General features: G+C 46.0%; 1 protein-coding gene across 1 annotated transcript in view; it reads right to left on the bottom strand.

Annotated features, from left to right (window-relative positions):
* Window positions 1-18,723: 18,723 nt before the first annotated feature.
* Window positions 18,724-25,103, bottom strand: part of MGARP (mitochondria localized glutamic acid rich protein) — a 42,364-nt gene continuing 35,984 nt past the window's right edge. The window contains exon 8 of the mRNA XM_083170623.1: window positions 18,724-21,432. The gene's annotated coding sequence lies outside the window, so the exon portion shown is untranslated. The remainder of the gene's footprint in view (window positions 21,433-25,103) is intronic.

Genomic DNA, 25,103 nt, shown 5'->3' with positions numbered 1-25,103 from the left:
ATTCCTCACTATACCAGTTTACAGGGTAGCTCACGCAGAATGCTTTGACTTGATGATGTTTTTCTTATTTCTTATTTTTTCTGTTTATTCCTATTTCTACTTATGAGGCACGCGTAGTAAGGACGCCACTAGGGGTGATCTCCCACTGGTGAGTTCCACATGCACCTATATAGCACGTATGAAGAAGGTTTGGTCCTTAGAATTGATATAGTTTTTCCATCTAGTTATACTAGCTAGACTTACAAGACACCTAGCACGCCTGAATTCTTTTTTCATCTTTGCCTAGTATATTTTTTTTCTCTCTTCCTTCTTTCCCTTTGTGTAAATTAATCAAGTTTCTAAGTCACATTATCGTTACAGATATATATTCATTAAAGCCCAAGCACAAATTGGTCAGTGTGCAGTATGGCACAGATAACTGAAACATCTCATGGAGGGCGCACCACCACCAAGGTTAGCTTTCGCCAAGGTCAAAACTGCAAATCTCCCTAAGCCCCTCGCCCTATGACACCAGGGGTTTCTACCTCCTTATAGTCCCAGTAGGGCAAATCCTAGCACAAGTAAGACTGCCAGCTACTAGTACGGCCTCGGGCAATATAGCAACATAAATAAAACATCTACCTAAGGGAATGGAAGGGAAAAACGATGCCTTTCTGTATAAAAAATGTACGTATATGGCTTAGTTTGCTACATTGCTAGTTTTAAGTCACTATTGTTAATAATCACTGACATATACTCGATCCTTAAGACTTAAGCACAAAACAGACCGATGGGCACACAAGGTATCGTTATCTTAACTACCCCTTAGATAGCAAATACCCTTATTGGGGCTCGTAGACAGCTATTTCACTTCTCCCCAGCAAGCTCCAAATGGCTCCATATCCCCCCTAAGGATCAGTATTGTAGTCATAAATTCTCGGACGATCTGTAGAAACAAAGCCATGGGAAAAGGATAGAGCTAATAAGCCGCCTACATAGTAGAAAGGCCACGGCGAAACGATACCCCTACTATCTTAATTATGTGTGTTGTATGTCTATGGCTTGTGTTGTCATATGTAAGTTCTGTCGTCATCGTCATCTGTATCGATTTGTATGTATATTGTGACTTTAAATGTTTCAAAAAAATTTAAATAAAGACTCATTTAAAAAAAAAAATTTGCTGAGGTAGGCCCATAGTTCACAAAGCAGGATACATCAGCACCAATGGCCCTGGAAAATTATGTAGAAATGTCCTGATATAGGCAGCACCGGGTGTGGTATAGGGTTCCGACAGTCGGGATCCCAACTGGCCGGACTCAGACAGCATGGCGATCGGAACAAAGCCCCATGCAGGCACGGTGGCTCGCTATGCTCGCCACCTATTCTATTCTCCCTCTATGGGGGTCGTGAACCCACACAAGGGAGAATAGCCGGTGGCCGTCGGGACCCCATGTGTCAGGGTTTTGACTGTCGGGATCCCGACTTGCCGGACTCAGACAGCATGGCCCTCGTGGACCCACACAAGGGAGAAATAGCCAGTGGTTGTCGGGAACCCGTCTGTCTGTGTTTTAAGTCAGGATCCCGACGTCGGGTAAATGACTGTACGGACCCCGTCCAGCAGCACCAGAGGTATAACATGCCATGGCAGCATCACAGGATGGAACTGTATTGCGGAGATGGAATAACAATGAATGTGGACAATGCAGTGTAATGGGTGCAATGAATGGTCATGCGGGGGTGAGGACACATGTCAGCAAACAAAACTATCCTCGGGAGTATGTCAGCCCACAGGGAATGTTGCCTGTGAGTCCTAGGGCCAATCCTCCCCAGTGGTGGTGTCTGTCCAAGCTGTCATTGAATCCAGGGGGTGGGAGGTGAAAGTCTGTGTAAGCAGTCACTGGTTCATAGGAATCATTATCTTTCTGTACCCTATTTTTTTGATGAAAAATTCAATAAAACATATTGTTGGAAGGAATCACTATCTTGCAAGTTGTCCCTTACACACAAAGTGATTTCAGACCCATTTCTAAGCAATCTGACTAGTAATAAATGAGCGCTTATTTAGCCATAGAGGATTCTCATGTACAATATCACAGTACCAAATAGTTTGTATGTCAAAGATTCTTCTTGTAGTCTTGATAAAGTTTCTTGGACAGACGGAATGTGTTAATACCGGGATTATGTACCTGAGAATCCTCCAGGGATAGAGAAACTCTCATTTCATGTTTTTCAAACAGTGCACATACTCTAGGCTTGATTTCTTTTTATCCACTGTATGCTGACTTCTTATTGTAGAAACATGCTATTAAGTTAATGAGCGTTGCTTATTATTATATAATCCCTGCGGAGCTCCCGACTGCCCTGCATCTGCATGCTCCTCTGTGACAGAAAAGGAAGACAGACACAGGCCACAGTCGTGGAGATGGTAGAGGGGAGGAAGGGGGCGGGGTCTTGGACAGGGATAGGAGGGATTAGCAGAATACAGTATACAGAGGACAGCATCGAGCTGGCCCTGGGGTCTAGGCAGGGGGAAGACATATTACTTGGGCATCCACAGCAATCTTCAGAGTAGGAACCATCATTTCTCCAGTGGGGCCCTAGTGTTCTAATACAGAACATGCTTGACAGCATCCTTTAAGCAATGGGGACAGCAGAGGATGCACAGCAGGGACAGCGCCTCTCCTGAACGGCGCCTACCTGCTTTGCATCCTCTGCTGAGTGGGTAGCGCCGGCCCTGGCACTGCAAGTGGGGCAGATGTAACCTGTGCAGAGAGAGTTAAAGTTGGGTGGGGTGTGTTGAAACTGAAATCTAAATTGCAGTGTAAAAATAATGCAGCCAGTATTTACACTGCACAGAAACAAAATAACTTGAAAAAATCTAACTCTCTCTATACATATTACATCTGCCCCACCTGCAGTGCACATGGTTTTGCCCATTTTGAGAAGAAATTTGTTCTCCGATCAGATCTGAATAAGGGCCAAAGTGTGTGATAGAGAGAAATGGAGTGAACGAGGGAGAAAAAATGGGTTAAAGAAATGGATTTACATAGAGAAGGGCAAAGTGAGGGAGCGAGAAGCAAGGAGAGAGAGCAGAGAAGTGGGGAGCATGCTCTAAAGCGAAAATGCAATAAAAACCCTGTAATCAGGGTTTTTATCACATTTTCCCGTGCTCTAAAGCCCGCATGCCGGGACAGAGCTGTGGAGGGTATATTCAGGGTATTTTGCTGGCGATACTCTGTAGAAGCCCATGGGCATCACTCCACAGCGCTGAGTGAGGGATCCATCAAGGATCTCTCACAGCATGCCCCATGGCCGAGCCGCTATTCTGTGCATGCGAAGAGGTACGCCTGTGTCTCAGACTCAGAAGTCCAGCGACAGCGCTGCATCACAAAGGACAGCTCTTATTGCAAGAGATGTCCTTTGCGTTACTAATCGCATATGTTAAGGCATATGTGATTAGAAAGAATGCGGTACCCAGCACAGAGGGAGACTAAATGGGCGGTTGTTAGAACATCCCGCCCAAAGTGACAGAGAAGGAGAAAAAATGAGACAGAGGGACAGATGTATCAAGCTTCACAAAGTGATAAAATGGAGAGTGATAAACAACCAGCTCCTACCTGTCATGTTACAGGCTGGGTTTGAAAAATGACAGGTAGGAGCTGATTGGTTGCTGGTTTATCACTCTCTATTTTATTACTTTTTTAAGCTTGATACATCTGGCCCTCAGAGAGAGAGAGAGGGGGGGGGGGGGGGGTGGATAGACAGACAGAAATTCAGAGAGAGAGAGAGTGTGTAGACAACGTGAGGGTGAAAGAGGAAGAGAGAAAGGGAGAGAGAGGAAGGGGAGATAATGACAGTGAGGGGAGACCATTATTCACAGCAGTTCTGAAATTGTAGAATGCACTGTTTTTAATCTAGATCTATATGGTTAAGGAGCATATATCCCAAGACATTTGGCTTGGAATTACGCAGTGACTGTCACAGGAGATTCACCTCTGGGTATTTTTAATAGGAATAACCAGGCAACAGTGAGCAAAGCTGTAGCTAAGAGTTGTACCCTGGGAAGAGTTTTGTAATTACACTTCATTGCTAAATTTTAGGACACACCCTTCCTCTATGTAATGTCTATCTTTCACCCTGCCACGTCACACAAGGCCATGCCAATTATGGCACAAAATAACATTTCACACTGAAAATTTGCAACATCATTGTAACATATAAAAATGTTGGTCCTAATTCAGACCTGCATACTTGCCTACCCTCATAGACTAGCCAAGAGGTTTAAAAAAATTGGGTCCCCATCCCAGCCCCCCGGAAAGGCGGGTAAGCCTCCCGCATGTCCCCGAACCACCATGCATCTCCCCTCTCTCCGCTCAAATACTGCAACTTGCGGTTCTTCGGGGAGGGGACGGGGCTAAAATTACACAAATTGCATAATTTTAGCCCCCCTTCATAGACCCCTGAATTGGGGTATTTATTGCACTAGGGGTGGGGCTTGATGATTTACAGATAAGTCCCCGCCCTCCAAAGTGCCCCTGGCTTCGACCTGAGAAGAGAAAGAAAAGTAGGTAAGTATAGGCAAATGTAACTTGCAGAGAGAGTTAAGGTGGCCATACATCAGAAAGATCCATCTTAAGATTGATTGCGCTCATGATTGTGTCCAATTTCCCTTCAACTCCCTGGCAGTCCTTGGTGGATTTTGGACACACAATGTGCACACAATCTGCATACAATCCATCTTAAGGCCCCCATACACTATGCGATTTTCGGCCGATTTCATCCGATTTCGGCCCTTTGGGCCGATAAATCGGGTGAAATCAGCCCAAAATCGCATGTGTTTGACATCTGATCTGATCTGATGCGCGGTCCCGCGCGCATCGGATCGGATCACGGCGTCGAACCTACAGAACATAAGATATATCGGAATCTGAGCCATCATGGGTGCTTTTTAGCACCCACGATGTTCAGATCCGATATATCTTTATATACAGCCCCCCTGTCTTACTAGCAGCGCCCCCCCCCCCCCCCCCCGCATTGACGGCTCCCGGCGGAGGTAGTGCAGACGGGGACCGCAGGCGTCGCAGAGCAGAGACCGTCGGCACGGCGGGAGAATAGGAAGAAATCCTATTCAAAAGACCGGGCAGCCGCTGATTGGCAGAACTCTCAGCCAATCAGCGGCCGCCCAGTCTTTTGAATAAGATTTCTTTCTATTCTCCCGCCGAGCCGACAATCTCTGCTCTGCGACGCCTGCGGTCCCTGCCTGCACTACCTCCGCAGGGAGCCGGGAGCCGTCAATGCGCGGGGGGGGGGGGGCGCTGCTAGTAAGACAGGGGGGCGCTGCGGGGGACACAGAGTTGGCAGTAACAGAGCCGGGCAGGAAAAGCTGTCAGCGCTGGAAACAAAAAGCCCATACAATGAATGGGCAGCCTGTGATTGGCTGAGCGCTCTCTCAGCCAGTCAGCAATTGGCTGAGAGAGCGCTCAGCCAATAACAGGCTGCCCATTCATTGTATGGGCTTTTTTTTCCAGCACTGACAGCTCCCGCCTCCCCCTGCCCGGCTCTGTCACTGTCCCCAGCAGCGTCCCCTGCACGCCGCCTTAGCAGCGCCCCCCCCCAGCAGCCCTGTTCTGCAGCCCCCCCCCCTGCTCCCCGGGTTTACATGGGATAAATCGAGATGATTTATCACATGTAAAAGATGGCACATCAAGTGCCAATCTTATCAAGCTCCCTCCGGGAGCTGCCGGGGAAGCTCAGGGGGAAGTCGGGGGCGACTTGTCCTCAGGACAAGTCGCCCTAGTGTATGGGGGCCTTTACAATCAATTGAGATTGTATGATTGGGTAAAATATCTTTCTGATGTATGGCCACCTTAGACTTGGGTGAGTGATTTTGTTTCTGTGCAGGGTAAATACTGGCTGCTTTATTCTTAAGGTGGCCATAAACACGCAGATTTATCTGCAGATCTGTCTGGTTGGAACAAAAACATGGTTATGGATAAGAGCAAATGACAGTTGACCATTTGCTTGGAAATGCTGGAAAACTGCCAAACTGTCACTCATCCATAACCATATTTTTGTTCAAACCAACCAGATCTGAAGATAAATCTTACTAGTGTATGGGCACCTTTACACTGCTATTTAGATTTCAGTTTCAACACACCCCACCCAAACCTCTCTCTGCACATGTTACATCTGCCCCACCTGCAGTGCACACGGTTTTGCCCATTTTGAGAACAAATTTGTCCAGTGATGAAGTCTGAATTCGTCCCATTGTCAGGTACCGTACACATCAAATATTTTCAAGTTGGGGCATTGGCATGTGGGTGCAGTAATGTGGTACAGGAGAGCAGATGTATTAAGCCTGGGAGAGTGGTAACTGGAGAGACATAACGTTCCAACCAATCAGCTTCTCTAATTTTTAATTTCCATTAACGGCGGGGGGGGCAAACAAAGCTACGCCGCTGCCATTATCACTGGTGTTTCTTGAATAAGAGGTTTAGTGCAATCCAGATAATTTCTGACACAGCGTATCTATAGTAAGAACCAGTGCCAAATTTCCCACTAGGCACATGAGGCACGTGCCTAGGGGTGGCGCATGTTTGAGGGTGGCACTTGGATGCTTGTGATGGTACTGTCAGCATGAAATGTACCATTAACTGCAAAATACTTCCACTGTACTGTATCATATTCCATCTTGAATTGAGTGTAAATGGATAAGACCTGCAGATACTGCCTCTGTAAACTGTCCTGCTTAGTAATAATGTATACATGATAGGAAAGGTGACAGTTAGTGGATTCTTAATTATTCTATTAAATTGGCTATTATCAAATTAGGGCTTGGGTACTTGTGAGTTATCTGGGCGTCCGATTTTGGTACTAGATCGCATGCGATATCGCATGCGATATCGCATGCGATTTGCGATTTGCATGCGATTTAGCATGCGATTTGCATAAGATTTGCTATTCATTTCATTACCCCACTATCCCCAAAGTGTGTCTATCAACGTGAACCCGAAGCGTGGCGAGCGCAGCGAGCCCGCGAGGGGCGGCGGTACGCGTCCTCCGACCTTTTCATGCCCTACTATCCACTAGGGCGTGGAGTGAGAATAGAATAGTGTGGCGAGCGCAGCGAGCCACCGAGCCCGAAGCGTGGCGAGCGCAGCGAGCCCCGCGAGGGGACGCGGACACCTTCACAGGTATCCGCGTGCCCTTGCGGGCTTCACAGGTGTCCGCGTCCCCTCGCGGGGCTCGCTGCGCTCGCCACGCTTCGGGCTCGGTGCGCTCGCCACACTATTCTATTCTCACTCCACGCCCTAGTGGATAGTAGGGCATGAAAAGGTCGGAGGACGCGTACCGCCGCCCCTCGCGGGCTCGCTGCGCTCGCCACGCTTCGGGTTCACGTTGATAGACACACTTTGGGGATAGTGGGGTAATGAAATGAATAGCAAATCTTATGCAAATCGCATGCTAAATCGCATGCAAATCGCAAATCGCATGCGATATCGCATGCGATATCGCATGCAAATCGTAAGTACCAAAAATCGGACGCCCAGATAACTCACAAGTACCAGGGCTTGTAACTAATCAATAAAAATAATATATTAAAGCTGGGGGGGGCGGCCGTTATTGTTGTGCCTATGGGCGCCCTCACCCCTAAATCCGCCCCTGATAGGAACTCATTACTATGACATCAGAATCAGCTTTATTGGCCAGGTATACTTGCATATAATAGGAATTTGTTTTAGGTTTGCTGTGCAACAGTCAGGGTGGAAACAAGTAAACAGTATACAATATAAACAGTATGAACAGGTGGGAAAACACGTACAGTCATACAGAAAGATATTCCATGGGGACACAGTGTTAATTTATGTGCAAAGGGTTATGGCGCGACTAGACAGTGAGATGTTGAGAAGTTCATATGTCAGCAGGTGAAAAGCTTGAGGGAAGAAACTTTTAGGCTTCTGGTGGACCTGGTGGGAATGGCCCTGTAGCCATTATCATTTTATGATATTGACTGTTACTGTTTTATCAGCTTCTAGTTGAATCGAAATAATAATAAAGGCTTATTACATCTACATCAGGATCAGTGGCCAGGTCTGCCGAGAGGGGGGGGGGGGGGGGTACTAATTACCCTGTTCCTCCCCCCTCCCTCTCTGTCTCTCCCGGGCAGCAGCAACACACATGTACAGCATGTGCTGTGTGGAGCTGTTGCATACCTCCCAACACTCACGATTTTAGCGGGACAGTCCCGATTACCGGGTCCTGTCCCGCTGTCCCACCCGCAGCCGGAGGTGTCCCGCTGCGGGGGGGGGGGGGGGGCAGTTGGGAGCCCCCCAATTTGACAGAATAGAAAGAAAACGATATCAGGGAGCATTGTGGTAAATGAACTCTGAGATGCTGCCACCTTGTGTTAGTTTCTTCTTATACAAAAGAACGGAAGAGTAGCTCAGCACAGTATTATAATCCATATAAGGTCTCCTAGTTTTTATCCCAGCTTTCTGAGCACCACAAATCCGCAAATAGTCCAAGCCTGGCACTCAGAATCTGGTCCATAGTTCCGATTGTCCTCAGAGTTGTCTTCTTCACAAAATAGATGATTTCCACATCCACAACTCAGCACTAACCCTAATCCATACAGGTTAGTCATTATCAGAATTAGGACGTAAATCTAGATTTACACTATAATTTTTGTATTAACTGAAATCAGCAACTTCACCTTCAAGAACACTAAGTAATTGTGCAATGATTGTTTCCTGCCATCATCACTATTCAGTGCTGCATCTCCTCAATATGGGCCTTATTCTGATCGGTGCGGCCCGATCAGAATATGCGGCCGCAACCGTGCAGGCGAATCCCCGCCTTCCATACGGATCACCACCTGCCGTCCGTGCGCGGATATGTGGCGATCCGCATGAAATTGGACGGGGATACGCCTCCTCCGTCTTGGGAGCAGCCCCTGCATTCGATGGTCGCCGAACATCGAATGCAGGGCCGCACACTCCACCAGGTCCCGCAACACAAGACCACACGGACACTTGTCCGTGTGAAATCATGTATGGGGGCGGGCAGCTGACATCCGGCGATGTCAGATGCCCGCCCCGTACCCACGCGTCACGGCCTCATTACCATGCATACGCCCCGCGTTTGCATGGGAACGCCCATGAAACGCGGGGCGTATGCATAGGGTAATGAGGCTAAGTAGCCCCTCACGCCCCTCTACGCCCCCTGTGCGGCGTATAAAGAATCCGTGCGGCGAAATCGCCTGCACATGCGCAGACGATCAACATCGGCGGTCCGTCCGCATGCGGGAATATCCGCACCGATCAGAATAAGGCCCTATATTATTTAAATCCACAGACTTGGCTTCACTTTAGGCAGAGACAGTGGCGGATTTTACCTGGGGGGCTGCAGCCCATAGGTAAAAACCACCACTGGTTACGAAGCAAACCCAGCTATTGCAAGATCGCTGGGATGTGGAGCAGTACCAGCTACACAGGATTGCAGAGACGCAGAGTAGTAGCAGCTATTATGGAATTGCTAGGATACGGAGCAGAACCGATTACACAGGATTGCTAGGATGCAGAGCAGTGCAAGCTGCACAGGATTACTGGCATAAGTCTGTGGACACTGGAAATGATTATTGCACTGAAGTCTCTATGCAGAAGTCGTTCTGTAATTATTCCCAAGAGAGAACTCAACAGAACCATCTGCAATCAACAAAGCTCTGGCCATAAGTAAGTGCTACTAAGTATATCTGCAAACAAACACTACAACTCCAATAACCAATCACCTCGCCGGTATGGATCATTTGGTCTACAACAACTAGGTCGACAAGCATTCGGTCGACACCACTAGGTTAAAATGGGCCAATATGGGTTAGGTCAACAGGGTCATTAGGTCGACACAAGCATTAGGTCGACATGGGCAAGGTCGACAGTCAAAAGGTTGACATGGGGGTTTTCACTGTTTTTGACCCGAATGTCAACACTGTCGACATGGACTTGCTTCACTTGCAATGCTCCGGGCACACTATTTTAGTCTCCCACCACACTCTAGTGCAGTGGTAGCCAACCCTAGCCCTCGAGAGCTACCAACAGTTCACATTTTCCAGAAAACCTAGCTGCTGCACAGCTGCACTCATTAATCACTGACACATTTTAAAAGATCCACAGATGGAGCTAATTAGCTCACTTGTGATTCTGTGAGGAGACCTGCAAAACATGCACTGTTGGTAGCTCCAGAGGGCTAGGGTTGGCTACCCCAGCTCTAGTGGATGGTAGTGCATGAAATACCGCCTGTCGGCACGTCAGCTCAAAAAACTGTGAAAATCCCCATGCCTAGCCCTAGACCCATGTCAACCTTGCTGCATGTCGACCTAGTGGTGTTGACCCAATGCTTGTCAACCTAGTTGTTGTAGACCAAATGACTGTATCCCCACCTCACATGGGCCTTATTCTAGTTCACTCTTTCTGACAAAATCCTTCTTAGATGGACAAAACCATGTTCACTGCAGGTGGTGCAGATGTAACTTGTGCAGAGAGAAATAAGGTGCGTACACACAGGGGCGATTTTGTGCAAAATCGCGGGAAATATGGTCGCTGAGCGACCATATTGCCCGCAATGGGAGTGTGCACCGGCGATATATCGCCTGGTGCGCGCTCCTGTTTTGACCCCTGTAGTGATCGCTGGTCGCAGGAACATGCTCCTGCGACCAGCTGATTACCACTGCCCGGCTCCCCCCGGCAGTTTCTTTTTCATCAGCGACCATCTCTGGTCGCTGATGTAAAGTAGAAACTGAGCAATATAAGGCTCAGCCATATATGGCTGAGCCATATATCTCCCCCGTGTGTACACAGCATTAGATTAGTGGTCCCCATCCAAGCCTGTTAATTGCTTTTCCCAGTCAGATATTTCAAGTTCTGTCTGACTTAAGCCCCGTACACACGGGGGGAGATATATTGCTCAGCAATATATTGCTAGCAATATATTGCTGAGCAATATATTGCCCAGTGTCTCCTTTGCATCAGCGACCAGAGATGGTCGCTGATGAAAAGGAACCTCTGCTGGCGGTGCCGCAGAGGTAATTAGCTGGTCGCAGGAGCAAGCTATTAATATACATTTGGTCTATCTACAATACTTTAACTGACCCGGCATATACTGGGTCACCTAAGTGTCCATCTCCTTTGCTCCGCCCCTCTGGAAACCCCCTTCTGAAAATCCTGCGTTTGCCACTGTAAGTATAGTTACCACTCCATGCACATTGATGTGGGGTGCTGATGGCAATGAGTCCTCCTGCCAACGGTCTGGTTGGGGTGAACAGTGTCCAGTTCTTTCAACAGATTCTACACTAAACCAGGGATACAGTGGTGAACCCCAATGTGCTGTTTTTTTGGGGGGGAGATGAGATCATGTCCCTGGAGGAGGTTCCTTAGCTGGTACTTGGAGATGAGATCATGTCACAGGAGGAGTGTCCTGAGCTGGCACTTAGAGATCAGGTCATGTCACCGGAGGCGGGTCCTGAGCTGGCACTTGGAGATGAGATCATGTCACAGGAGGAGTGTCCTGAGCAGGCACTTGGAGATGAGGTCATGTCACCGGAGGCGGGTCCTGAGCTGGCACTTGGAGATGAGATCATTTCCCAGCAATGGCTATTTAATTGCTTTGAATGGGTCCTAGGTTGCATCTGGTTTACTCATTTACACTGCATTATGAGCCAGGTTAAACACTTGTTCAACTCTCCTCGCTACTCAGGTTAAAATGGTCGGGGTCGCTCAACCCGGGTCATTTCAACTGGGACCTTTAACATTACAAAATATCCCAGGTTGCTGTGCGTTCATTTACAATAACCTGGGATTATGGCAGTGTAAAATGAGTATGAGTGACAGGGGTGGGCAAAATGTAACCCGTTTTACACCTACAAGACGGGTCGCACCCGGGATTTTGTTCCTGGCTCCAAATCAGGTGCTTCCCAGCTGGTGACTCCTTTTACACCTGCTCAGGAAAATGCCAGGCATGTGATGTCTCCGGAGGCAGGTCCTGAGCCAGCGCTGGGAGATGAGAGCATCTCACAGTGCCAGCAATTGCACTGCACAGCAAGCCAGGTTGAATCAGTTTTCAACCCTGCTCGCTACCCGTGTTGAAATGCCAGGTCTCAAGACCTGGGTCACTTCAAACAGGAGTGTTTGCTCTACCTGGAAAGCCCAGGTTTTTGTCCACTCCCATGCAAAAACCCAGATTATTTAGGCTAGTGGAAAAGGGGCATAAGTAACAGGTACTCTTGCGATATCGGTGCTCTTCAGCGTTGATCCAATTGTTCAGTGCAATCCTTTGTGTAATTTGGCAACAGAAAAGGCACAAGAACTTCTTGCTTCTGTTCAGCATTCTTTTTCCATAGTCACAGCTTACTACTAAATTGTAGACACCAAGGTAACTGTTGTTATAGATTTTGCAGTGCCCTACCTCTAATAACACCATGTAAATGATTCTGTCCAATAACCCTAGCAATGCCTCAACACAAGCCACAGAACAAGTTATCTGCAAATGACACCATCTACCATAAACCACTGTCCTGTCACTTTCATTGGCCTTTTTTTTTCTCCAATCCTCATCGCAGTCACTTTAGCTCTCCCTAGTGTTCCATCACTGAATTACACTTGCACTCTCATTTTTCTTTTGCCTAGGCCGGGTCACATAATGTATTCATCAGCTTCTGGTGATTCACCCTGGGACTCTGCATAGTAGATGTACAATATGGCTTCCAAGCAGTTATTCATTTCTTACAAATGAAAACATAATATACCTCAATCAGTCACATTGATTGTGTTGGGCCACATAGTATGGAATGTTGGGTTGATTAAATGAAAATTACACAAATTTCAAATTAAATTGAAACTGGTGCACATTTTCTCACATCATACAGGGGACCGATGGTTTGGCTCTGCGAATGCGTATATTGTTATATGGGCATGTGCATGACTTCGCCAACCTGCACAGTCTGGGGAAGTGGGAGCAGTGGCTGCGGCAGGACATGGGAACGCCCAACATTTAATGGGTGTGCCCATGCAAACGCTGGGCGTTCTTATGTAAATGAGGATGTGACGCGGTGTGCAGGGGGCTGACGTCACATGATGTCAGCCACCCACCCTGTCTTCATCTGGGATACGGTCACTAGGTCACCAAGCATTAGGTCAACAAGCATTAGGTCGACCACTGAAGGTCGACATGCATGAAGGTCGACATGTCTGAAGGTCAATATGGGTTAGGTCGACAGGTCATTAGGTCAACACAAGCATTAGGTTAACATGGGGAAGGTCGACATGGGGTTTTCACATTTTTTTTGTAGCCGACATGTGCCGACAGGCAGTATTTCATGCCCTACAATCCACTAGAGTGTGGTGGAAGAATAAAATAGTGCGCCAAGCATAGCGATGCACCTTTTAGTGTCTATGTGACTGTGTCGACATTCAGGACCCAAAAAAGTGAAAAACCCCATGTCCCCCATTGTTTCATTGATCAGACTGTAACGGAGTTAATTGGTACTACCAAATAATTGTTACTTTGCTAAGTGACAATATGGCAGAAGCTGTGAAAAGACAACAGAAAAACAAACTGTCCTATTATTTAAGAGTGTTCACACGGTGCGATTTTGCTTTTGATTCGATCTAATCAAACGGCAAACAAAAGCCATTCGATTTGGACTTTATAGCACAGATCTGTACTATATAGTCTTGTCTGCACAGTCTATTTTTCTATTCGATTTTGATGCTGCGGGGCTGCGCATCCGGATCGAATGGGTATTGAATGCGGCTGAAAACCGTTTGATATTCATTTCATTTAGATTCGGTTTTGCTTATGTAGGCAAAATCGAATAAAAGAATAGACCAAATCGAACCGTGTGCACGGGGGGAATCGGTACATCTGTCAGACCAGACTTAGGTCTACAGTCATTAGGTCGACCCCGGAAGGTCGACTGGCCACAAGGTTGACAGGGTTAAAGGTCGACATGGGTCAAGGTCAACATGGGCCAAGGTCGACATGGGTTTAGGTCGACAGTCATTAGGTGGACATGAGTTTTTCACTGTTTTTTTGACCCGAATGTCGACATGGACACAGTTGGAGTTGAAGCGCAGCCGCTCGCAATGCTTCGGGCACGGTGCCTCGCTACGCTCGGCACACTATTTTATTCTCCCACCATGCCCTAGTGGATGGTAAGGCATGAAATACTGCCTGTCTGCACGTCGGCTCAAAAAACAGTGAAAAACTCATGTCGACCTAAACCCATGTCGACATTGGCCCACGTGGACCTTAAGTCATGTTGACCTTGACCCATGTCGCCTTTAACCCTGTCGACCTTGGGGCCAGTCGACCTTCCGGGGTCGACCTAATGACTGTCGACCTAAGTGTGGTCTGACAGATGACCATTTCCCATGCACGGGGCATTACATTCAAAGGAACCTACCATTGCTGACATCTCAAATAAAGTGGCCATTAATATAGAAGCTATTTAGACGAAGGCATCTTTTCTGATCGTATCCCATTAAAGAGTAGTAGGACTGATACAGAACTTTTATGAGAAGTACAAGAAAATTCTGAAGAACATAAAAAGATTAAATACAAATCAAAAATTTACAGAGGTCATGTTGATTTCAAGAATCCCTTTTTTATATTTGCGCTTGCAAGTGCAAAATCTTTTCGGAATGTAACTTCCCTAAGTCAAAGAAAGTACCAGAGATTGCGAGAGCATTTTTAGCTAATCAGATGATGCTTCGAAAAATGAAGATAAGTGGGATTGATGCGGTAACAATATTTACAGGTGTACAGCAGAAAGGAATGAATTAAAAGAATCAAAAATTAAATAACAAATTAGATTGTATCGAAATTAAAGTTGCATCATTTGATGTATTACTTGTTACCATACGACCTCAAATAGACAAGTAATAGGCAAAAAACGTATACAAATTTATGACTCATCATAGTATTAAACAAAGAGGAGCATGAAGATATTGGTCAATTTGATAGGAAAAATTGTGCTTTTTACATGGACCAATAGTCAACTTTTCCCACCCCCAAGCAATTTACCCCAAAAATATTTTTGAGCCACCCTACTGGAGAGTATAGGATAGATCAGGGGTCCTCAAACTATTTGCTCAATAAAAAAAAAAAAAAAATTATTACGGGACCCCAGAAAGTTGCGTGTAGTTAGTTATGTGTAGTCAGCAGACAGCACATACATGGCAGCATTGTGGAGGAACTCAGGGGTAGATTTATGAAGTGGCGCTTTGGGCTAAATGCGCTATCCCCGTGCGCTGAAGCAGGGGATAGCGCATCTCCTGATCTATTATACCTGCGGTGCGGGTGTTATAACGGTGGCGATGGGAGCACGGGGACATAGCGCATGTACTATTTCTAGTACAGCGCTTACCAGTGAAACCTAATTTATGAACAGTCAGCATCGCTGACTGTTCTGCCGCCTGCAGCTGTCGACTTCGACAGCTGCAAACGGCAATGCCCTATGCCTACAGCAGGGACATCGCTGTCCCTGCTGCTGGCTCTGAGCTGCGCTGGGATCTCGCGTAGTAGCGAGATCCCGTACATGCGCCGTGAGCCAGCCGGGGGAGAAGCAGACACGCTGTCAGCTGGAGGGGACATCGCCGGAGGGGGAGTTAGCGTTCCCCCGCTTCGGCGGCAATATCTTAGTAGATCTTGTCGGTGTCCCCTCCTGCTTCGCCTCGCTAATGAGGCGAAGCAGGGAGTGTTTTAGCGCCGCTATAATAAATCTACCCCTCAGTGATGTGAGGAGTCTAAAATAACAGACAATTCAACAGATTTTTCAGACTCCTTGAATCACTGACTGAGATTAGAAAAGTCATCAGCCTGATGGTGAGCAACATGGAGTCACGACCCCATGCTGAGAAGGTCGGGACCCACTTTGGGGTCAGGACCCACAGTTTGAGAACTGCTGGGATAGATGATATACAGTTTGAGGCAAGAGTCATGATGCCCATACACAGTGAGATGTGTGCTAGCTGCGATTTGAGCTATACAATGTTACATAGTTACATAGTAGGTAAGGCTGAAAAAAGACTTGCGTCCATCTAGTTCAACCTGGTATAGATATCCATTGCTGATTTGGTAGGTTCTGGTATTTTACTGACAAATTATATTTCTTATTTGTACCCATGGATGTTTTTCTCCAGTAAATGTTTGTCCAACTTTGCCTTGAACATATTTAATGAGCCAGCCGTTACCACCTCTCTGGGAAGAGAGTTCCAGAGTTCTGACCGTAAAGAAATTCTTTCTACTAGCTGAATGAAATCTTTTTTCTTCTAATCTATACTCATGCCCTCGTGTCCTAGATTCCTTTCTAGTAGAAAAGAGGGTGTGTGACAGTTCCTTATATTGGCCCTTGATATACTTGTACATGTTGAGCATGTCCCCCCTTAAACGTCTCTTTTCTAATGTAAATAGTCCCAAATTGCTTAATCTCTCCCCGTAGCTTAAATTCTCCATTCCCCTAATAAGCTTTGTTGCTCGCCTTTGGACTTTTTCTAATTCTATGATGTCCTTTTTATAGTGTGGGGCCCAGAACTGTACTCCGTACTCGAGGTGAGGTCTCACCAATGCTTTATATAGTGGAATAATTACCCTTGAGTCCCTAGTTTCCATTCCCCTCTTAATACATGCCAGAATTTTGTTGGCCTTTTTTGTAGCTACATTACAATGGGCACTACATCCCAGTTTGCTGTCTATTTGGACTCCTAGATCCTTTTCAAGTATGGAATTACCCAGTTCCTCTCCGCTAAGGTTGTAACTTGCACACTGGTTGTGTCTCCCAAGGTGCATAACCTTACATTTATCTACATTGAACCTCATCTTCCATTTTTTTGCCCACTCATCTAGAATTGCAAGATCATTTTGAAGCATGGTGTCATCTTCTGATGATTTGATGACTTTGCTAAGTTTTGTATCTTCCGCAAAGATGGATACATTGCTGAGTAACCCTATCCCAATATCGTTAATAAAAATGTTAAACAAAATGGGCCCCAAAACCGAACCCTGTGGCACTCCACTTAGTACTGGTATCATATCTGATACGGCACCATTCACAACCACTCTTTGTTCTCTATTAACATGTGTGCTATGCAATTTGAACTACAATATGTAATTTAAATATCACATGATTTCTTACACAGGGTGCGATTTGAATTAGACACAATGCAATATAGTACAAATATACCTGCCTGCACATACTATTTGCCTTTCGAAATGGACTAGACGGGAGCGCACATTGCATCAAAAAGCAAAATAAACACGGTGCGATTTGAACTAGACGTGCTTCGATTTGCACTAAAAAGTTAAATCGCACCATGTGTGGGCACCTTTAGTGGTCAGAGTTGCTAAGCATGTGTGCAACAAGTTCAACTGGCAAAGCACAGGTCCCTGGTAATGGTTTATATAGGGTATGCTGCATCTGGATTGGACACTGGAGTCATGTGAATAGTAAGGTCTCTGTGAATGGCTGCTATAGTGGTAGCTTACTGCTGGCAAGATGGCAGCTCATATGCAACAGGAACATTATTGTGTCATGGAATCATCAGGAACATCCTGAGATGACTGTCTTGTGGACGCATCAGGTGAGGTAAATTGGTTGGAACCATCGGCAATGTTATATAATGGTTGCATCTAAAGATGCGACAAGTGAGATGGTTGCGTCTGAAGTCAAAGCATAGGCAGATTTTCCACAAGGCAACCTAAGCACCTGCCTAGGGCCCAGAACTTTCCCATAGGAGGATTGTGTGACTACCGCATGAGTTATGACATCACACAGTCCTGCCCATACTCCCAAAGTCCTTTTGATGATCTTTGATAACGTATAAAACAAAGGTTTAGACACAAAATGATTTCATCCACTTATGTTGGCAGACAGTTTACATTAAATGTGACATGGGTATTACGCCTACTCCCAAAATACCAAGAGCCTGATTCATATTTGTAAACAATGTTGAGGTTACACAACTGAGCATTTATCAGTAGGCTGTGCACATGCCAAGGTGCTTTATTGATAACACCAGCAATCAGAAGTAAAAATATAATTGTTTGAGGTAAGTGGGACCCCAAACTTGTCTAGGGCTCAATCACCCCCTAAATCTGATTATGGATCAAAGTGGGGCTCTCAGTCCGTGCACATCAGTGTACATCAGAAAAAGGGCTTTTACTTGAATTAGTGTAAACAGATATGGAATATGGATATGGAAAAATATGCTAATTAATCAGCATCAAATGATCAATAACTTTAAAGTTTTTAATGATCAAATTAGAAAAGTACTCAACCCCGCCCCCTTAACATAAAAATGTACACATTTCATTGCAGTTACTGTGAGTTCACCTCAGCACATCCAGATAATATGTCCGGCTCTAAGTGCCTAGCAGTAAATCCACCACTGACCACTGGCAACTAGCACATTACACCTGGCAATGAGCACGTAGGTAAAAATATTTTAATTAATGTATGGGGGAAACTTTTTTGGTGGTGGTGGGGGGCACAAAATATCTAGTTACACCACTGCACACAACTACGACAAAGTACTTTTTGTGGACCGGAAGTGCTAGTAACAACCAGTGTGGTTAGGATATTCCCTAGGAGTCTCAGATCATTACAACTACATTTGCTAGCATAAAACCGCCTTACAGACAGTATATATGTAAGAGCTGAAAGAAAGAAAAATAGATAAAAAAACACACATCAAACGGGATCAATAAACATTTATTTTTCAGCATGAGACATAGTGGAAATATTGCAAAATAGAAGGCATAGGAATGACAATGACCCTGCCTAATTCTCAAATAGTAATGATCCAGTTGAGATGTCTAGTGCTCCGAAAGATATATTACATCTATTATTTGTGTAGGTCGGTGAGGTAGGAATACTGACTGTACAATGCAATTCACAGTGGAATAGGGTCAGTTTGTGACAGAGCAGAAACACTGCCTTGCTGGTGGCACTGCCAGAGACAGGGTTAGCAGCATGGGACTAGAACAATAAAAGCACCATTTGCAGTATATGCACCAGCATTCACCTTATATACAGGAAAATGCACACATGACAATAGCAGCAGTGTTAGAGCAGGCAGCACATGGGAAGACAAATAAAATGTAGACATGATCATAACCTTCCACCAGCATTATAAATACTCATTTACAGCTATCAATTACATCAAAGAAAAATGTATTACTGACATCCAACCAGTGGTTCATAAGAATGCCCTATGACAAATCTACAGCAGGGCTTGTTCAAGGTTGGTGTAAGCTCCCATCACCCAGCATATAGGTAACTGTAAACCAGCAACTGTGAAGAACAGGACACAGATTATCTAATGCAGGCATGTCCAACCTGCGGCCCTCCAGCTGTTTTAAAACTACAAGTCCCATCATGCCTTGACACAGTTATGCTCTTAGGGAATGCTAAAACTAGGGCAAGGCATTCTTCGACGTGTAGTTTCACAACAGCTGGAGGGCCGCAGGTTGGACATGCCTGGTCTAATGCATAAATATAATACAGAAATCCAATAATTATCTTTCCCTGCTGCCATAGTGTCAGTGGGTGCAGGTAACATGCTTCATATTCCATATAATGAGGGTAAAGTACATCTCTGAGAAAGCCCTGCCTGATACTCCCTATATAATAACACAAATTGTAAATGTTCAGCTTGAAAATACGCCTACATCGCTCTGTATAGCAATGCGTGGCCCCATGTGGCGCTATCACCCAGCGATTAATATCCAGCATGCTGGATATAAACTGGTCAGGGGCCAGTGTTCTCACCAGAGAACACTGGCCCTGACAGGTCGCTAGGCACACAGCGCTGACACATCGCTGTGTGCTGAGTGTTCTGAGGGATCTAGAGGAATGCTTCAGCATCTCCCCATGTGTAGGCCCCTTAAGTGTCATTATAGCCTGTATATGCAGTGGGGAAATGCAGCCAAGCTTGTATCCGCAACAAGATACAGAACCACTGATATCTGATGTGTGATCCTGTTTTATTTGATGAGGCCTGATCAGATGTTATGCACATGTTACTACACAGCTACTATACTGATCTCACCTTTTATATAATTCTACATATGTACATTGAGCAACATGCATTCTGTACTGGGCTCACAGAGAGCACTGGGAAGTTACCCAAGATCATTTGGGTTTCCTGACTGATGACTGGGTTAAAAGTCTGTTACACAGTTCGACATCATATATGCATTGTTGTATAAGAATGAGTAGCAGCATGTTGGACCTCATGTAGAATAAAAGTCCCACATCCATCTGTAGTAAGTTATTTTCTGATTGTCAAGCAATAGAAGCAGCACATTTCTGGACTGGTTTCATTCATTAATACATTGTCACTGCTGGGGTTGTATACATGTTTCAACTAACTGACATTTCAGGGGTTATTCAGGTTGGCTTGCAAAAGCAAACTCCTTTAATGGACAAACCATGTACACTGCAGGTGGGGCTGCTGTGACAGGTGCAGAGAGTTAGATTTGGGTGAGTTATTTAGTTTCTGTGCAGAGTAAATACTGGCTATTTAGATTTCAGATTGAACACACCCCACCAAAATGTAACTCTCTCTGCGCATGTTACATCTGCCCCACCTGCATTGCACATGGTTTTTCCCATTAGAGAGATTTTGCCTTGGCGAGCCAACCTGAATTAGGTCCTTAATGCTTTAACTTGTTATCTATTTACTGCATTGTATTATAGAATCACACAAAAATAGTACCTAGATAAGTACTAATCAGCATCCACCTAGATGCCCATATAGCACCTCTGCTGCTCACTTCAAATAAACATCCAGCTCCCAGCAGCGTAACTAAGGGCCTTATTCTAGTTCACTCTTTCTGACAAAATCCTTCTTAGATGGAAAAAAACATATGCACTGCAGGGGGAAGATGTAAAATGTGCAGAGATAATTAGATTTGGGTGAGTTATTTAGTTTCTGTGCAGGGTAAATACTGACTGCTTTATTTTTACACACCAATATAGATCTCACTTTGAAGTAAAACCCCACCCAAATCTAAATCTCTCTTCACAAGTAACATCTGCCCCACCTGCAGTGCACATGGTTTTGTCCATCTAAGAAGGATTTTGTCAGAAAGACTGAACTAGAATAAGGCCCTAAGGAACAGCCTCCTGTTTTATCATTTTCTATGAAGCAACTGAAACAATTAGCTCTTCTAAATGCCTCTGCTTGCCATCCACCAATGAGAGGAGTGATAGTAAGTATATGTAAATCATTCTGTCCTATAATAGATGTGAAGTGTGACCATCTGCGAAGTAATCAGTGAGCACTGACTGGTGGGTTCAATAACACAGGTTGGACCTTTTCAGGGTTTGGATAACTCAGTATCAGGAACACTAGAGGCTGTGTGGGAAATTTCTGAACATATTTGAAGGACTTTCCATCTCTGAAATAAAAGAATAAACAAGAGATTGTGATAAAACATTTTTTTCCTACATATATATATATATATTAGGCACACACTGTAAATCCAAAAAATCCATGATAAAGCATTGTGAAAACCGGTTTGTTTTTCGCAATTTGATTGTTGTTTTATCATACAACATTATCAGCCTAGATTTAAATGAACATTTTCATTTTAGAATATATATTAAAAAATCTGCTATATTTACTGTTCAATTGACTTCATCTTTTTTTAATTAAAGAAACTTTAAAATGACCTAGCAAGAAAAACTCCAGTAACAGTACAAGAAAAATGGAAATGTTAAGCTGGCCATACACTAGAGCGATTGGGCCACTTTTCACCCATTTCCGACAGATCAGGTTAAGAAATCGGGTAAAAAAAATTATCTAAATCGCATGTTTGATGTACTATCCAATGTGATGCGTAGCCCTGTGAGCATCAGATCAGAGTTGGAAATCGGACTTGCTGTACATCCGACTTGGACAGACTCCTAGCATCGGGGCATGGGAACACATATGATATATCGTTGGAGAAGTCGCATAGTGTTTGGGGGCACACATGTGTCTCACACTTGAGGAGACTAGGAGAAAAATTGTGACCTCCATGGCAGGTGGGTGCCCAAATAGCACTCAGACGCTCTCTAGTGGTGGCAGTGATAAAAACATTTGAAATCCCCCCAATTATGTACAAATTAAGTCACCTGTCCTTTAGCATGGATATCTTTAAAACCTATACTGTAGGGGCAAAGTTTCTTATATGGGAGTTATATTGAAAATAGGATGTTGCCCATAGCAACCAAAAAGATTCAATCGGTACTTGTTTCCTAGCAGGGCCACAACGATCATGATCGTGGGCATCGTGAGTAAAAATCAGGGGCATCGCGGCCATCGCATGCACTAAAAAATCGCCCGTGAGGGAACAATGTTAAATGCCTCAATTTACCCGCGATGCCCCCGATTTCCCATAGGAAACAATGTTAAATGGCTCAATTTACCCAAATCATCATAGGGAACAATGGTAAATGGGCCAGAAACCCCCCAAAACACCCCTGAACAGTGAAATGTCCCCCCAAAAGTAGTTTACGCCACCCCACGATCAACGCAAACCCGAAGCGTGGCGAGCACAGCGAGCCCGCGAGGGGCGGCGGTACGCGTCCTCCGACCTTTTCATACCCCCACTATCCACGTCGGCGTGGAGTTGAGAATAGAATAGTGTGGCGAGCGCAGCGAGCCACCGAGCCCGAAGCGTGGCGAGCCCCGCGAGGGGACGCGGATACCTTCACAGGTAAACGCGTCCCTTTGCGGGCTTCACAGGTATCCGCGTCCCCTCGCCACGCTTCGGGCTCGGAGGCTCGCCACACTATTCTATTCTCAACTCCACGCCGACGTGGATAGTGGGGGTATGAAAAGGTCGGAGGACGCGTACCGCCGCCCCTCGCGGGCTCGCGTTGATCGTGGGGTGGCGTAAACTACTTTTGGGGGGACATTTCACTGTTCAGGGGTGTTTTGGGGGGTTTCTGGCCCATTTACCATTGTTCCCTATGATGATTTGGTGAAATTGAGGCATTTAACATTGTTTCCTATGGGAAATCGGGGGCATCGCGGGTAAATTGAGGCATTTAACATTGTTTCCTATGGGAAATCGGGGGCATCGCGTCTGGACCATTTAAGCCTTTTTTAGCCGCATACGACGCGACCGACGCGATTTTGACTTTTTTCAATGCATTTCAATGGGAAAATCGGGGGCATCGCGTCGGTCGCGTCGTACACCACTAAAAATTACACCCGATGCCCGCGATTGTGGCCGTGCTAGGAAACAAGTACCATTCAATCTATTATATTCTAGAAGGTGCTAAATAAATAAATAAGAAGTAGAATCTCTGGTCAACATTCCATCTTCAATAGAACTCCTATCTTAGAAAATACCGCTTTCAGAACACACTTTAGACCTGGGTTATTGCCGTGTCCTTGCGACCCCCCAACGCGGTGAGGTCTGAAAGGGCCACCTCAGGTCGAGCAACATGGGAGTTCAACCCTGGTAATGACCAGGGTTGAACACGGCTCAGACCCGTGTCAAGTGCAGTGTGAACGGGTGCCTGGGTCGAGCAACCCGGGTCCCGTTCACAGTATGGAGGAGGCAGCACTGTCAGATCCAAGGGCTGCCTCCTTCCAAGCCCCGGCTTATTGCATGACATGGAGCTTTCAGACCGCAAATGCCGTGTCGCTCTGTGGATGTGACCTGGGTCTGAAAACTGTATTAATTTACCCCTTAGGACTGCTGGTGTCAATCAATTTAGAATAAACACAATGGACTGCCCTGCCCAATGGGACTAGCATATTTTTCTATATAAATTACCCAGGTGTTCTATTTGACATGTCTAAATTTAGTCCCACTCTGAAGCCTGCCATTAGGCATAGATTAGAGCACAGGTTCTCAAACTCGGTACTCATTTACTGCACTTTACAGAATCACAAGTGGATCTTTTCAAATGTGTCAGTGAGTAATGAATGCACCTGTCTGGTGACCTGGAAAACATGAACGGCGTGTGCTCCTGAGGGACCATATTTCAGAAACACTGGCTTCAAGAGATCATCAGTATACACTTGGTGCATTATCCTCTTAAGGTGGGCATACATCAACCCGATTTGGACCGATTTCGGCCGATTGCGATCCATCGGCCCGATAAATCGGCCCAAATCGGTTCTTCATGACATGGAGTCGGGTCCGATGCGCGGTCCCGTGCGTATCGGACCCGGCCCCAGGGGTCGGACCGGCGGAACATGCGATGTAGGTCAGTCGGGGCGGGCGGCTGGGGAGGAAGAAGCAGTGGGGCAGCAGCGCGTTACCAGATTGGGGCGGGCGGCGGTGACCATCAGTGACAGTGTCACTCTCCACTGTCCAGCGATAGCGGGCGGGCAGCCGCGGCTATTACATCTTTAAAATAACGTGTCAAATGACTGCCCGGCTAATGATTGGCTGAGATAGAGCACTCTCAGCCAATCAGTGGCCTCCCTTCGCGGCCGCTGATTGGCTGAGAGTGCTCTATCTCAGCCAATCAAAAGCCGGAGAGTCATTTGACACGTTATTTTAAAGATGTAATAGCCGCGGCTGCCCGCCCGCTAGCGCTGGACAGTGGAGAGTGACACTGATGGTCACCGCCGCCCGCCCCAATCTGGTCCGCTGCTGCCCCACTGCTTCTTCCTCCCCAGCCGCCCGCCCCCACTGCTCCTCACCGCCCTGCAGCTCCCTGATATTTTTTTTACATGTGATAAATCGCATGCGATTTATCACATGTTAAAAATGGCACATCAAAGTCCTCATCGTAGGTGAGCCTCCCGGGGAACTGCCGGGCGGCTCGGAGGATAATAGGGTCCGACTTGTCCTTAGGACAAGTCGGCTCTATGTATGGGGGCCTTTAGGCTGATGGAGATAATAATTTACAGGTCCTATAGGCTTTATGAACTCATAGGGCTCCAGCCACTGAGCAAAGAGCTTGTTTGTAAAGTAACCACAACACTTGTGGAATACTTATGATATTGACTTTCTTGAGCTTCCCCTTCAATGATTTTTGCAATGTAGGAGTAATAACCTCTCAGAGGCCTCAACATTTGAGAGAGCCTGTGGAAGCCATTATTGGAGAAAGAAGTGCAGTT

The sequence above is a fragment of the Crinia signifera genome, chromosome 1, assembly GCF_055691185.1.
Source record: "Crinia signifera chromosome 1, ASM5569118v1, whole genome shotgun sequence".
In the NCBI taxonomy this organism is placed as follows: Eukaryota; Metazoa; Chordata; class Amphibia; order Anura; family Myobatrachidae; genus Crinia; species Crinia signifera.
This window is presented reverse-complemented; position numbering and strand designations above follow the sequence as displayed.